The sequence below is a fragment of the Mus caroli genome, unplaced genomic scaffold, assembly GCF_978045245.1.
Source record: "Mus caroli unplaced genomic scaffold, Mus_caroli_1 scaffold_13, whole genome shotgun sequence".
Lineage (NCBI taxonomy): Eukaryota > Metazoa > Chordata > Mammalia > Rodentia > Muridae > Mus > Mus caroli.
In genome coordinates, this window is record NW_028227268.1 from 62,047,341 (window position 1) to 62,057,566 (window position 10,226).

The following is a 10,226-nucleotide window of genomic DNA, read 5'->3' on the forward strand; positions in this document are numbered from 1 at the left end:
CCCAGCACCCACATGGAAGCTTACAGCTGTCTGTGGCTCCAAATTCAGAGAATCTGACACTCTCACACAGACATACATGCAGGCAAAATACCAGTGCACATAAAATTAAAAATTAAAAAAAATTGTACACGGGGCCCACCCTTCCATGTGCCCAGGCTATGTACGAATTCAGATTGCTCAAAACCACTCCAGAAAGAGAGGACCACTCCTGTCTCTGTGCTCCCAAAAGGAGACTGGACAGAGCGTCAGAGCCATCTGCCAAAGACTCATACATGGGAAATAGCAAAAACCAAAACAGAACCCTAATGCCATGTGTTTCCAAAGGATACTGCCCCAAAGTACATCTTTTCTTTCCTTGTAAATGGTGGTGGTGACAGCTGTGGTGTGCACATGCACGTGTGTACCAGGGCACACTTGTAGAGGACAAAGGACAAGTTTCAGTCACCACTTTGTTCTTCCATCTTTAAATGGGTTCTGGGGGTTGAGGCTTACATGGTAAGTGCCTTTTGAGCTGGTCCATCTTATTAACCTGTTTTTTTTGTGTGTGTGTTTTAAGATTGTATTTTTCTGGTGTTGGAGGTATAGATCAACGGCAAGAGGACTTATGTACCATGCATGAGACCCTAGAGTCCATCCCTAACTAAGGAGAGAGAGAGAGAGAGAGAGAGAGAGAAATTCTAATAACAGAAAATTCCATATCATAAAAACTTAGCTTGCACAAAATTATTAAAAATAATCTATTCATGTTCAGACTCTGTATATAAGTTAGAGTTGGAAAAAAAACACGTGGATTTCATATGCAGGCTTGGGTTCCCTTCCCAAGACATCTTATCACACATATTCTAAAAACCTGAAAGACACTTCTGAAATTCAATGCAGGTTGAAGCCCAGCTTTCAGGTCACACCATATCAACCCCCAACACGGCAGCACCAGGACCCATTTGGGGCTTGTGCTGCCTACTGTTCACTTCTACCTTCTCCTGGGCCTCACCCCTGACCCAGACAGAAGAGAAGGTATGTGGACGTGGTTGCCTTCCTTGCTCTAGGGTTTCCATTTTGTAGAGGCAGACTCTGGGGCACAGGTTCATGCAAAGGTTCCCAGTATTCCCGATCACCACCATCCCCCTGTTTCCTAAATCTATTCCCTAACAACCTCTACCTACTTAGGGTGTTTTGGCCCAGCTGCAGCTAGGCCGAAGACCAGTAGGAGGCAAATGGGTCAGGAGAGGACAGAACCTGGTAGTGTGGGTCCAAGCATTTGCTACAAGGTTAAGCTCAGGACCCCAACTGGTTACAGCTGAGCTGCCTAGGCCCAGTCCAGCTCACAGTCAGTAAAGCAAAGAGAGGGGATGGTGGGTATGTTCTGTCATGTGAGCTGGGGGCCTGGGCCACTGTGGGACCACCACAAGGGCTCCTGGGGACACACCCAGTGGTCCTCAGGTTTCCTAGGGCCCAGGGAAAGTCCTGGCTGCTTTGACCAAACAGGTGTTGCCGACAGCTTGAGACCCAGCAGGTGAGGTGTTGGCATGGCCAAACCTCCGGCTGCAAAATGGAGGGGGTGTCAGAGGAGAGGAAGCCGCCCTATCCTGCCCTGACCACAGAGCCAAGTACAAAGGGCAGGAAATGATGATGTCTTGAGAAAAGGGAAGCATTGGTACCCATTTCACAAGAGGGAATACTGAGGCTTGGCACATAAGAACATTCGTGATCATTATCACCTCCCCCTGGAATCAGGGCATCACACAATATCTAAACAGCATCTTCTTTCACATCAAACTAGGATTCGGGAATGTCAGGGGACTAAGCAAGTGAGGGGCCACACAGAGGCAGGGTTGATAGTAGCGGCAGCCTTCCCCCAGGCAGGGGACTAACCATGTCTGAAGAAGGACCCAGTGGCCCTTCCTCTAGAAGGTCAAGAAAAGGCAGTCAGTGAAGCAGGGACTTCCCCACTTTAAGAAAAAGAGGTGGGCACTTCCCCCTTCAGATCCAAGCAAGACTTTCTCTGTCCTGAGGGAGTTAGCTAGCCCTACGTTCCACAGCACTGACAGATTTGGGAGGGAGCTGAGCTCTTGGAGGAGATTAAAACACACAGCCCCCAGGTACCCCTACACTCTTTGAACCCGAATTCTGGGAATGGCAGGGTCTAAACTCCCTGGGGTCTCAGGAAGGATCTAGAACCTCTCTTGGGGTTAAGCTGTTCCAATTTTGCAATTCCAGGTTCCCTGCCTCAGACTGGTAAAACTTCACAAAGAACCCATGATGTGTGAACTCAATGGCTCTGCAAGTTCAAAGGCTCCACGACTGGGATCCGCAGACTCGGTGACTCAGCCCTCATCTCGGAGACAGGAATGGAGCCCTGGGCTCAGTGGGCACTGGGCACCACATGGCCAGGATCCTGAAGCAGGGAACCAAGGGATGCATGGGTGGGGGAAGGGGAGAGGAATGGAGAGAACAGCTACATTTACAAAGCACTGAGAAAGACAGTCACCCAGAGAACAAGGAGCATGGGGGGAGGGGGAGTGCAGAACTGAGTAGGGACTCATTTTCTACTCTTACTATTTAATTGTACCATGCAACACTCCCATAATTAAAGACTGTAATAATTAACAAAGGAATATGACCAAGTCCATGACTCCTTCTCTTGCTTGTCTATTTTATCTTCCCCAACCCTGAGAGATATCAGCCCCATGGGGCCCTCCACAAGGGAGGGCTTGTGTGCATCCATGGCCCCAGCCTCTCAGCACAGGGCATAGCACGTGCGTGCGCCCAAAGCTATTTGTTGAAAGTATAAATGATGCTAAAATTTGACATCCTCGGGGCCTGCGTCATAGCACTTGACAAGTCAAGACCTCTAGGATTCTCAGAGAAGGGAAAGGATGGAAGAGAAGAAAAAGAAATGCCCAGAGCTGGGCCAGACACTAGTACAAAGGAGGAGTCACCTCCAGGTGACCAGGTCACCCTGAGCTTGCTCCAGCCCTCCCAGGTCAATTTCTACCAAGTTGAAATGGAACCTCCCCCTCCTGCTGGAGACTCTAGAGCCTCAGGGGCCAACAATGCTTCTCTGCCTTCCATGTGACCTCACCAGGCCAGGCCAAGCCCCCGCAGGCTTCCACATCCTCTCATAAGCCTGAGTGGAAGGCTGGCCTTGGCCTGGAACCAGAAGCCCAGAGGCAGAGGTCGGGGCAGGGGGGTGGTGCAGCGGCTGCCACCCAGAACGCCAGCTGCTGGCAGTGATTTATTTTTGCTTTAAGTGCTGAAGAATTGCAGGGCTGGAGCAGCCAGCTTAGGGGGGCCTGAGCTGCAGCTGGAAAGAGGGGGAGGTAGGCAGGGGTGAGGGCATGCCTCTGGCCTGGGTCCCATGGCTTCTCTAGGCCTCTCTACTGCCCTCTCAGACTCGCTGGCACACATAGCCCAACACCCCAGCTTCCATTCACCCCACCCCCACCCCATCACCAAGTCTCCACACAGCTCAAAAGAGGGCAGAGGACAGAGATACCAAACTCACTTCTAAAGGACTATGAGACCCTTCTCTGGCCTCAGGGGACCCACTCCCACAAGGTCATGTCACCCCCACCAGAAAGGAGAATTGCCCAAGGCTCCGGTTCAACCTTGACTTGGTCCCTCCTTTGTCTCCAGGTGAGCCTCAGAAGACAGGACCCCAAGCCCCTTCTACCCAGTCACCAGAAGCCATGGAGATATCCAGGAAAGAAGAGGAAGGCCACGCACTGACCACAAGAAAATGTCATGTTTTTCTTCACCACAGGGGACAAGCCTAAGTTGTTGACTGCAAATCTGAAGAACTAGAACATGTATAAAACATGGAGGTCATGTTCAAGGGACTGGAATGGGAGAGTAAGAAGCACAGCCCAAACTCCAGTGGCCAGTGAGAGTCAGGGTGCCCCATGCCACCTCTCAAGGCCAGGCAGAATTAGGAAAGCAGGTAGCAAAACCCACTGCCTAGGAGAATGGCGAGGACCCAAAAGTCACCTAGGCCGGCCTCCGTGTGCTCACACTTACAATAAGACTCACTACTCCCGTGCAGCTGGGGTGGGGCTATCCTGAGCTGGGGGCAGCCAGGCTCAAACAGGAGACAGTGTGAACAGAAAAGCTCCAGCCAGACTGCTCCAGACTGCTCCAGACTGGTCCAGACTGGTTCAGACTGATCCAGACTGGTCCAGACTCTACTCTTCCTGCTCAGCTGCAGGCTGTCAGGTCAAGGGTTCAAAGCACACCCCTGGCCCCCAGGCCAACACAGGAACTACACTGGCACCTCCAGAGACTCTGTAGCCTCACCTGCAGATGCGCACAGTTGCCACCACGACAAGATGAGCGCAGCCTGGAAGGCAGTAGACAGCTGAGACCGCACACCCACCCACTGTATGTACTGAGCACCTGCTGTCCGCTGCCTATTGCCATTGGCCCGATGGGCACAGCTGTGGGCTTATAGCCCAAGACAATGAAGAAAATAGAAAATGAAAACACTAGGGGCAGATGGCACTGGGTTCTACGGTGAGAAAACAGTGGTACAGAGGGGAAGAGGCATAGCTTTGCTGCCATGAGGAATTGTGGGGACGGGCTACAGGAAAGAAGTGGCATTGGGCAGCACATTGAGTGTGGAAAGGAAAGGATCATGTGCAGACCTGGGAAGGAGTGGTCCAGATGAGGGAATGGTGCAGGCATAGGCCCTGATGGAGCCCAGGCCTGCCATGTTCAAATCATGGCAAAGAGGGCCGGGAAAGAAGCAGAAGCAAGTGCACACAGTGAGTGAGGCCACTGAAATGCTGCCACCCAGAGCCAGTCAAGCACACAGTAGGTACCTGAGCCACAATGGTCTGCCACTCCATACCTTTTACTGTTTATCCTCTAACCATCTCCAAGTCTGAGTTCTTCCAAGAGACGGGGCCACAGGTGAGGAATAGAGGAGACCCTTCAGCTGCCCAAAGCTTGTAGGGGACATTAGGGGGCTTCCAAGCCAGACCCACAAGGCCACACCCACCCTCAAGAAACAGCTGATACCCAGCAAGAGCAAAGTTGCTCCTGGGGCAGCTGAGAAAGGCACCCATCCCTATGCCTGCTGGCCAGGCCCACGAAGCCCTGTTTGGTACGATAGGCCCGAAGGCTAATGAGGGTGCGGGGCCAGGATCTCTGAGGTCCCCACAGCCTCACACTGCCTCTGTTGTTGTCACCTCAGCAGTCAAGCAGGAACACGTGAGCTTTAGGACATCTCTGGGTGAGAATGGGCACAGGGAACAGCTCAGAGTAGGAGGCCAGCATCCGAGGCCACCTCCACGGAAGGCCACCTCTCCCTAACCAGTTTGCCTTGCAGCTAAAGGGTGACTGGGCTACACTGTGATCCCCAAGGCTTGGGCACCAGAAGTCCACATGGACTTCTCCATCATGGGGTCCCCTCTGGAGACTCCCAGTCTTGCCAAGCCTACAATACCCTTATAGGCATGTTTAAAGGCTCTCTTCCCCTTCTCCATCCTGGGTGTCCCAGGGCTTCCAGGCTTCAGTCCCAGCAACTGAAGGAGCACCTATGTGTTTCTTGCCCCACCAACCTCTCAAACACCCCACATTTGCAACTCAAACCAAATCTTCCCTACACAGTGAAACTGACTTATGGAACGGTTCCTTACTGTTTCTGTATGCGGGACACTCCAGAGCTCACACCCACTACAGCTCTGGCCTCATCACAAGACGGCTGCCACTGAAGCCGCAGGGAACATTTATGGAACACTAACCTCATGCCAGGCTTCATCAGGTCCCAAAGAAGTAACTTCCTGGGAGATAGGGAGGCAGGCAGGCCCTAGGGCTTAGTGGAAACTTCCCCGAGGGTAGATACTGCCCTCAGTAAATGTATCTGTGAGCAACGGAAAGGTGCAGCCTGTCCCTGGGAGGGCCCTAAGCTCTGGGTCAGAAGCACACAGGCTACCACAGAAGCTCCAACACCTCCTGGCCTCTGTTCCCATCCATATAGTGGAGAGAATACAAGCCTCTGCACTGGCAGGCCATTAACAAATTAAATTAGCTGGCCCAGCTCTGGGCCCTCAACTCCTTCCTGGGGCCAGTTCCTCTGGAAAAGCCCCTTTGTCACCACAGCCCCTCTGAAGCATCAGCAGCCATGCTTGAACCCAGTCCCAGACAGCTCCCTTCGTTCTTGCTTTATCTACCGTTTTTCCCTGCTGTCTGCCCCCTTACCCTCTGCTCCCCGGCAACCCTCCCGAGATGTAGGCTTAGCTTCCCCCTCCTGCTGCCCATGAGCTGCCCCCTTGTCTGCCTCTCATCAGTGTCAGTCCCTGGCAGGACTCCAATGACAGTCCACAGGGGAGGGGTAACTGTGCCCATGTTTCACTCACAGCACAGCCCTGGACACAGCCCAGCCACCAGGCCCAGCTGCATCTGTTGCAGGAAGGGTCTTGCCCAGAGCAGGAGTTAGGATTAGGGAATTGAGAGCGACTATTGAGCAAAGCTCACAGTATATTAGCAGACCCTGCCCAGGGGCTGGCAAGGACCACAGAGATGGCTGAGACTGATGACGCAGTCACTTCCACAATAGCTTTGTGCCAAAGCCTTTGGGTGCCATGACTGGTCATACCAACTATGGCCCCAGGCACCAGAGGCCTGACTGAGCCAGAGGAAACTGTCTGCCGGCTGTACTGGCCCCAGTGTCGCAGAACCTAGAGGTGCCACTGTGGCCAGTGTTGTTACTGTTATTGCAGCCATGTTAGTTCACTGTTAGAGGGCCACTTAGTACTGCCCAGTCCTGCCTAGGGCAGAGCAGAGAGAAACACAGGAGTCTGCATAAAAGCCTTCTGATTTGAGGAAAATGAGGCAAGCCTTCTGTTTTGACCTAACATGTTGCATGGCTCTGGAAGCACCTGCCGCAGATACCTCTCCCAACACAGCACAGCCTCCTAAACCTCCCTCCACTAGACACACATCTACAGGGGACCTTGCCTAGAGAGCTCAGTGATAGAGGACAAATCCATCACGCCATTGTGCCCACCCAACCCAAGACAGATGGGAACAATTAGGGCTTGAAGTACACAAATGTCAGTCCTGTGTGAACACTGTATTTACAAGGCACTTTCTGTATGCATATAGCAGTATCTCAATGGAGAAGATGGTCCAGCAACACCAGCTCTACCTACCTTGTCCCTAAGGATGTCTGAACCTTCCCCCCACCCCTGTTCCCACAATGCTGAGGCTGGTCTGGTGGGCCATATGCCCACAGCCATGCATTTATTTTCACAAGTGGCTCAGCCTATCCAGGGTCACCTGCTATGACAAAGACCCTGTGTCTCCTGACCAATTGGAGGGACCCCTTAAACACAACTGATGATTTCAGAAGAACTGAGAAGTCTCTTTGGGGTTCCCCTACAGGCCCTAAAGGGATACAGAGGAAGGAAGGAATATTCAAGGAGAAGCCTGGTACTCAGATCTGCCTCCCCTCCCTGGCTCTCTCCTGTTCATGAGCAGATTTTAGTGAAGGGGTCCCAAATCAGGCACCTGGTGCAGTGCCAGGCTGGAGTGAGTCTAGACAGGTGGGACAGCAGCCAGGGCGGGCTTTTGCTTATCTCTCAAAGAGTGTGTAAAGGCTGGGAGCCTAAGCCTTGTGGGTTTCCACCTTGGAGGAGGCGGCAGCTGATTTCTGTGAGCATGTGGGCACCTAGGCAATCCAGGGAGCTGAAGCCAGTGCTCAGGAGGTGGATGCCAAGGCCAGGAGGTCCCTAGATCATTACTGCCAGCTTCAGGCTTGGGTACAGGTAGTAAGGAAGAAACTAGAAAGGGCCAATGACAGTATCACACTCTGGGAATGGCCAGAGGGGCAGCCCCAATCCCACCAGGTCTATGCAGTAGGGCGGCAGAACCTCCTAGAACTGGAGGCCTTCACCAAACGACACTTTTTTGTGAGCTCTAAGGTAGTCATAGGACATGTGCACAAATTAAGACAGGGACAGGTGACCCGGTGTTGGGTGTGTAGGGCCTCAGCTCTCCCGCTCTCCCCACAAAGCTCTTCCTAGGCTCGCCATCCCAGCTGCCTCTTCCAAAGGGTGCAGTTCCCCCACAGAACACCAGAATAGACTTGTGCGTCTAGGAGAGACTCTTTGCACTGAGCCCCTTTTGGGGTTTCTCAAGACCAAATTTAAGAAGCAAAAGGTGCCCTGGACTTGCAGGCTAGATGGATGGTTAAGAACCACCTCCAGAATATTTTGACTCCATTACAGCACAGGCGATGGGAAAGAAATGTCTCCAAAGATCCCAGGTCTTAGCAGGGAGCATTCTCAGGTCGCTAGCCGAACCTGTGCACTCACTCTGTACCCCATCTTGATCACAGGTCTCTCGGGTAAGGTCACGCCTAGGACCGATGCCGCGCGCAAAAGTGGCTCCGCCCGCTGCCTTACGAGCCCCCTCAATCCAGCCGGCCGAGGGTAATCAAGCGCTCCTCAAAGTTTCCGAGAGCCGCCCCTCCCGCCCCCGAAACACACATATACACCCCGGGAAAGACGTTAGCCCGGAGCAAAGTTCCCTGGGTGGCTGTAGCCCGAAACATGGCAGGGGAAGAAAAGCTCTCTGTCAGCATTTCATCTGGTGGTTCACCACGGGAAAGGAGAAAAAGGAACGGAGGGAGCTCTTCTGCCTCACCTTCCCTGTTGCTGCACCACCCCTCGCTCACCCGGGGCGGGAAGCTGTCTGCGGGGAACTGGGGCCGAGCGGGTGGGCCGTGCGCCCGCGGCCGCGCTCTTACCTCGGTCAGTGGCCGGGGCGCGGCGCGTCCCGCGTCCTCCAAGCTCCGCGCGGCCGTTCCCGGTCCCGGCCGCCGCTGCGCTGGCTGCATTGCCACCGTTGCCGCCGCCGCCTCAGCGCAGCCCCTGGGAGCGCTCCACGCCGAGGGGCGCGTCGCTCCCGGGCGCTGGGTGCCACCAGCCAGCCATAGGTCGGGGGCGCACGCCCAGACGGCGCCCCCAGCCACTCGGCGCTCGCTCCGGGCTCGCCGCTGGCTTCTGTCGCTCAGTCCCGCGACAAGAAGCGCCGACCCACCCCCTCCCCCGCCGCAGTTATCTGATCCCGGGCAGGGCCGGGCGCGCTCCCCTGAGCCGGGTGTGGGTGTCCTGCACCTCCCAGCGGGCTTCGATCGTACAGGGCACCCTCCCCCGGCGACCGTTCTCAGGGAGGCGGTGGCAGCGCAGTCGCGGCGTGGCCGGGGGAAGACGGGGAACGAGGAATGGAGGGCGAGGAGGCGGCGGGAGGCAGAAGCTCTGCGCGCACCCAGCTCCGCGCCCCGCTGCCACAGTAGCCCTTCTCGGTAACTCCTCCAACTCTCCGCCAAAAGCACGCCCGCCCTGCGCCGCGGCGCCGCTGATCCCGCCCACCACCGCCCTGGCCTGGCCCGGTGGCCCCTCTTGGCCCCAGCTGCCCCCCACACGCACCAGCCACTTGCGCACTGGAGCGCGCGCGCGCGAACACATACGCGCGCACGCGCGTGGCACACACACACACACACACACACACACCCATACACACACATCTTCCTGGGGACACGCGCACACACAGGTGCATGGCGAGCATATATTAAATACTCAGACTACAGGCAGGCAAGGGAATCTGGACGGGCTGCACACAGCAGGATAGCAAGCTCAGGCGACACCTGCACGAGATGCATGTGATGAGGAGCGCGGTGGCTAAGGTGCACAGGTGCATTCATAGTCACATATGCACGGGGTGGGATCAGTCAACACATCCACACAGGCTCGCTTCTGAGCTCACGCGTTCTTTCCCCTTACACACCAAGCACAGGGTCACAGGCACACCCCACCCTCTTTAAACACCATATCGCTTCTTCCCATCATGTGTTGTATTTAGCTTTCATCTCTTGCTTTTACTGTGCTCCTCCTTCTGGCCTCTCTGCTGATTTGATTCCATGTGACTCCCCTCCCCTTGCCCACTCTTGTCTGGAAGGCACCCCTGGTACTCTCCTCTCCCAGTCTCCTGGAGCCTATTGTCTGGGCCTCGCCTCCTGCAGAGCCTGGACCTTTCAGCCTAGCAGACAGATCAGCCTAGCTGGCCTCAGGGAAATCCCATTTTATCATAGGGCTGACCCCCAGCTCAACCCTAACACTGAAGAACCAGGTCAAGAAGGCTGGTCTGCAGGCAGAACACAAGCTTCACAAAACTTCCCAGCCCCCTGGTCTCCAGCCTCTCTGTAATGTGAAATATAATTATGC

The 10,226-nt window shown here is 54.8% G+C and overlaps 1 protein-coding gene across 1 annotated transcript in view; it reads right to left on the bottom strand.

The window, feature by feature from the left end:
* The window catches only part of Kcnj12 (potassium inwardly rectifying channel subfamily J member 12), a 48,535-nt gene extending 39,185 nt beyond the window's left edge, over positions 1-9,350 (bottom strand). The window contains exon 1 of the mRNA XM_021177732.3: positions 8,750-9,350. The gene's annotated coding sequence lies outside the window, so the exon portion shown is untranslated. The remainder of the gene's footprint in view (positions 1-8,749) is intronic.
* Positions 9,351-10,226: the final 876 nt, after the last annotated feature.